General features: G+C 52.1%; 1 pseudogene across 1 annotated transcript; it reads left to right on the top strand.

The window, feature by feature from the left end:
* The first annotated feature begins 916 nt into the window (after positions 1–916).
* LOC306655390 (sperm motility kinase 3A-like) lies at positions 917–2,254 on the top strand (annotated as a pseudogene). The gene has a single exon. The product of its transcript is annotated as a sperm motility kinase 3A-like (transcript).
* Positions 2,255–5,643: the final 3,389 nt, after the last annotated feature.

The following is a 5,643-nucleotide window of genomic DNA, read 5'->3' as shown; positions in this document are numbered from 1 at the left end:
CTTGGTGGGAGCATCACCATGTGAGCAAAGTGCTACCTCCCTTTGAGACCAATCATTCTGAGATGAAGAAGTAGGAATGGAACACTTGGGGTGTAGATATGATGAGGCCTGTAAAGCCCAAAGTTAGTAGGGATTTTCATTAGACTCCAAGTGAAAAGAGCCCTGAAGGATCTGACAAGTTTGAATCTCTAAACGTGTAACTCAGTGTCCACACCCCTGAAACAAAAAGCTTGTGGGTCCTTCCTTATTCTTCTTATGAGTGTTGAACAGGTCCTGGAGGCCCCGAAGTGAGATGATCACTGGGGTTCTGGCCGGATGTGACCTGGTCATTGCCTGCTGTGACCTCACAAGGAGCCACTGTGATGGGAGTTCAGCCACCGGCCATATAAGATGGAGGCTGCGGCTGGGTTTTTTGTCCATAAGTACAGGAAACTCTTGGTGGTGACCTGTCGGACTCCCAGATAGTGAGCGTTTTTGGTGGTTGGTGGTTGGTGGCTGGTGGTTGGTGGTTGGTGGCTGGTGGTTGGTGGTTGGTGGCTGGTGGTTGGTGGTTGGGGGGGTGGTGTTTTGCTGTTGTTTTTTTGATTTGGGTTTTGTTTGTTTGTTTTGTCTTTTGTTTGTTGGTTTGGGTCTTTTGTTTGAGTTTGTTATTTTTTTTTAAGCTAGCATCCTTAGTTGTCGTTCCAGCTTTAGGATGTGCAGCCAGTGCAGTCAGACTAGTGTAGGGCCACAGGGGCCCAGCTCCTGCTACAAGGCGGCCCTCTCGGACCACTACCAGGTCGTGAGGGAGCTTGGCCAGGGGAGCTTCAGCCAGGTGCTTCTAGCCCGCCATCACCTCACCGGGGCAGAAGTGGTGGTGAAAGTCGTGCCCAAGACAGAGGGGACCCAGCCCGTGCTACTGGAACCACAGTGGTTGATGGCCCTGGAGCACCCGAATGTGATCCAGCTGTTCCAGGTCATCGAGACCCCGGGCAACCTCTACATGGCCATGGAGCACGCAGGTGGGGGAGAGCTCCGGTGATGCATCCTGGCGGCAGGGGGGCTGAAGGAGGACAAGGCCCGCAGGACCTTCAGGCAGATGGTGTGTGCGGTGCGCCACTGCCACGAGCGGGGCATCGCACACCTCGACCTCAAGTCCGAGAACTTCGTGGTGGACAGCAGGGGCGGCAAGGTCAAACTCATAGACTTTGGCCTAAGCGCCAGGGTCCGGCCTGGGCAGAAGCTCACCAGCTTCTGGGGCACTCTGCCATACCGTGCCCCTGAAATCGTCCTGAAGCAAGAATACGAGGGTCCCCCTGCAGACGTGTGGAGCCTGGGGGTCACCCTCTTTCTTATGCTCACAGGGAGGCGCCCGTTTAAGGCGAGCACGGCCAAGGGCCTGCAGAGGCTCATCGTGCAGACCAGCTACGAGCTCCCCGCGCACCTCTCCCAGGAGGCCCGCAGCCTCATCCAGCAGATGCTGACGGTGGACCCCGCCCGGAGGCCCACCCTCGAGCAGGTAATGGGGCACCCATGGCTGAGCCAGGGCGAGGAAGCCCCGCCTGGTCCTTGTGGCCAGCCACTGCCCTCGCGCCCCGACCCCGCCAAAATGACCATCATGTTTGACATGGGCTTTGACCCCTACAACGCCTGGGTGTCCCTGGACCAGCGGAAGTTCGATGAGGCCATGGGGACCTATCTTATCCTCCTGCACCAGAGAAGCCAGGGAGTGGGCTGGGAGCTCCAGGCTAGGCCTGTGCGCCGTGTGGTGGTCGGGCCTTGCCCAGGCCCCGCGGATCCCCCCAGCATGCATCCCAAGAAGTGTGCCAGCGAGCCTGCCCTTTCCCGGCCCCGTGAGCAGCAGCAGCCCGAGGAGGCCAAGTCATCGGGGCACAAGGGCACCACAAGTGCCAGTGTGCCCACAATTCCTCTGCGCTTCTTCCATAGGGACACACCCCCTCCCAGCCCAGTCTCCAGGCCAGACCCTGTGCCCCGCAGGCCCGACCACCCCAGGCCCAGGCCCCGGAGGATCCTCAGCAGATGGGCAGCACAAGGCCCCAGCTCGTGCTCCCAGGGTCCCTCCTCAGGCCAATCCATTGATGGCCACAGAGGTTGGAGGGCGGTCAGTAGGAGGATGGCCACCTGCATCCGGCAGCTGTGCTGCTGTGTGCCCTGCTTCGGCGAGCCTGCCTCCAGAAGAAGAGTGGCACCCATGCAAGGAGCCGGCAGGCGCCCTAGGCTCCAAACCACAGTGGCTCCAGGGAACCTGCCCTGATGAGAGATAGACCACGCCGGCCAGGAGACCCAGCTCTGAGCATCTGGACATGGTGGACCAGGCACCTGTCAGGGCTGCACTCAGACAGCTTCAGCAGTGAGGCGTGCCACCTGGCTCGGCTTCCCCATTCTCCGATTCAATCCACAGCATCTGGATCCCCCACGACTCTCCTCGGACCCCACCTGCCACACATATCAGAGACTCTCTGCCCTGGGACACTTCCCCCTGCCCTGCTCTTCCCTGGCCTTCCTCCCTGGCTTCTGGGATAGCAGACATGCTTCTGAATGAATTTCTCTTTCACAAACTGCATAATCAAATTTGTGTTCCAAAAAAAAAAAAATAAATGAATACTAATGCATTTACCTTGGTACCACTGGTAAATTTAATTTTTCAGTTAATAACTAGGTGATTTGACATAATGAAAATGTGGGGAACCTGGGTACCATACACATTAGTTAGGTGAAGAAAAATAGAGATAATTGTAAAAGCTTGCCAAGTGCTCTCAGCCTGTTTTCATATTTCTAGTCACAGAAAAGGTAAATACTGACTTGAAAGAGTGATGATAAATCCACACACATAATTGTGTTTTAGAATTCCAGAAAACAATGCTTTTTCTAAAAAGTGCCTCTTCTTTAGAAATTAAAAAATTACCTTTTCTCTTAGGAAATTTTATTTTAGCATATTTTGTATATTTGGGGGTAATTTGTATATGTCCAAAGCATTATGCACATTGACAAATTACTTTTAAGTGATACCTCGTAAACCAGAGTGTAAATCATCAGCGTACATACATATGCACACCTATGTACACACCGCATGCATGCACACATACATGTGCATGGGTATGCACATGCATATATAGTTATTTGCCTACCTATCTATTCAACTTAAGTTGTAATTCAAAGGCTCATGTTTAGTCAATATGTTAATGGAAGGCAACTGATTTTTGACGCTATAAGATGCTTCTTCAGATTGGGGGTTTAAAAAGGAACAGAATAAAGAAGGAGGAGGAGGAGGAGGAGGAGGAGGAGGAGGAGGAGGAGGAAGAGGAGGAGGAGGAGGAGGAGGAGATTGAATCCAAACCTAGGCCTGACTCACTGACTGGCCAATTGATTGCTGCTTCCTCTTTGTCACCCTTTGCCAACAGCCAACGCCCAACACTGCATTTCTAGGAAATCAAGGCCAAAGTCTTTGGCAGCAAAGGAGACGCAAGACAATGCTTTCTAATCGTGTCAAACAAAGGGTCATAGTGGACGATGAGGAGTGAGAATCATCTTCCCTCCTTGAACAACTAGCAAACAAGACGAAACACACCAACAGCCGTCAGCAGACGTCCTACACCAGGCGTGCAGGGCAGTGCCCCCAGAGGAGGGAAGTAGACAGGCCCTCCACACAGTGTCCCACGTCGCTGCCTGGGGAGGCTCCTCTGCGTAAGGCAGGAGTGTGCAGATGTGCGGAGCAGAGCTCTGAGGATTGGGGAACGGAACCCTGGGGAGAGGAGGAGGAGGGCGAGCCAGGAGGCGGTAGGGAGGGAAAGAGGGAGAAAGAGAATGAGACCATCCAGAATGTTTCAGGACTTCAGCTGAAAACAAATCTGTGCATCTCATGGAAACTTCCAAGGGCAGGGACGGAACTCCCTAGGAACAGGGAGGATGATCCTCAGTGCACCCCCTTGTGTGTCCGCTGCATGGAGTGTAAAAGCCGTAAGAGGAATTATAGCCAAAATTAAGCACAAAGACTAGGAAGATGGACAGAGCATCAGGGAGTTGAAGGCCCCACATGCACACAACTGGAACCCAGCATGGAGCAGCCCCCAGGCACACAGCTGGAGCCCACTAAGGAGGAGTCCCCAGGCACAGAGCTGGAGCCCAGCATGGAGCTGCCCCTAGGCACACAGCTGCAGCCCCCATACCCACAGCTGGAGCCCACCAAGGAGGAGTGTCCATGCACGGTTGGTGTTCAATAAGAAACAGTCTAATCTGAACATAGCTGGAGTCTAGAAAAACCTATTGGAAAGCATTGGGTTTACATATTTGAAGAAATAATGTTCAAGACATTTCAAAATTTGATAAAATTAGTAAAGTCACAGATCCCAAAGCTAAACCCTGAGCAGAGGATGCATGAGCCGAGTCCTATGAGACACATTGTGAGGTCCAAGCCAGGAGGGGGACCGAGTTCAGAGGAACGAGGGCAAGAATGATGGCAGAGTGCTCATCAGAGACTGCAGCTCCAGGCGGCAGGCATGCGTCCACATCATGTATAACCAAGAACGAGAAATCATACTGCATCATACATCAAGTGTCAACGTGCTTCTACTCTCAGGTACAACGGATTCAAACAAATTTCTAAAACTTCTTTTAAAAGTAGGAGGGAGGGACTGCATCCAGGAGTGCCGTCCTATCAAGGGATCGTCAAACATGAAGGCAAGACAGACTTTTTCACCCAGAAGCAAAGGACAGAAGAGTCCAAGGCAGCAGCATCCTGAGGAATGTCACAGGAAGCCCCTCAGAAGGGTGGCGATCTCAGGGCCCAGGAAGGAATGACGAGGCCTCGTTTGGAAAGGGGTCCTCAGATCTAACGGGCTTCTCTGTTGTCACGGAGTCTCCTCAAGAGCTGTGCAGTACCACAGGAATGGTGCGCTCTGCATTCCTACCACGTGTAAGAGGAAACACCCGTGTGGCAGGTCGCCGCGTGGTGCGACGTTATTTAAGCAGGGTTGAGGGCTGAGGTAAGTTGCACCCAGGCCCTGGGGAAAACACCCAACACAAGGAGCAGGACACAGGACAACTAGGAGACAAACTCGCATCACCAAACTGTTAATTAAAGCCCAGGAGGCCTGGGAGAAGGAAAGCGCTCCGCAGAATCCCTGGGTCTTCTTGCAGGCGGTCCTGGAACAAGCAGGTGTCTGGGGAGGGAAGTGAACCCTGACTGGCTGCACCCTGTATGCAAATCACATTGGACGGGAGCAAAGAGCTCAAACTAGGAGACTTTCAGACAAACAGAGCGATTTGTGCTTACCCTGGCTTGGGCAGAGGTTTCTTCAATGGGACACATAAAAGCACAAATTACAAAATAAGTGGGGCCTAAACAAAATCTAAAACCTGTGTTTTTCAAAAACCATGGTACAGAAAATCAAAAGGCAAGTCAGAGACTTGAAAAATACCTATCTAATAAAGGACTCATGCCCAGAATATATAAAGAATAATTAAAATTCGATATCAAGATGACAACTCAAGTTTTTTAAATGTGCAAAAGAATTGACCATTGAGTTCATCCATGAAAATATGTGGGTGATAAATGAGCTTATGGGAAAAATGCAGCCTCCTTTGTCATCAGGGAAATGTGGATGAAAAGCAGAATTCATATCACTGACCTCTCCCCACACGGTT

Source organism: Sciurus vulgaris, assembly GCF_902686455.1.
Source record: "Sciurus vulgaris genome assembly, chromosome: 2".
Classification (NCBI taxonomy): Eukaryota; Metazoa; Chordata; class Mammalia; order Rodentia; family Sciuridae; genus Sciurus; species Sciurus vulgaris.
Note: the sequence above shows the minus strand (reverse complement) of the source record. Positions and strands in the feature narration are given on the sequence as shown.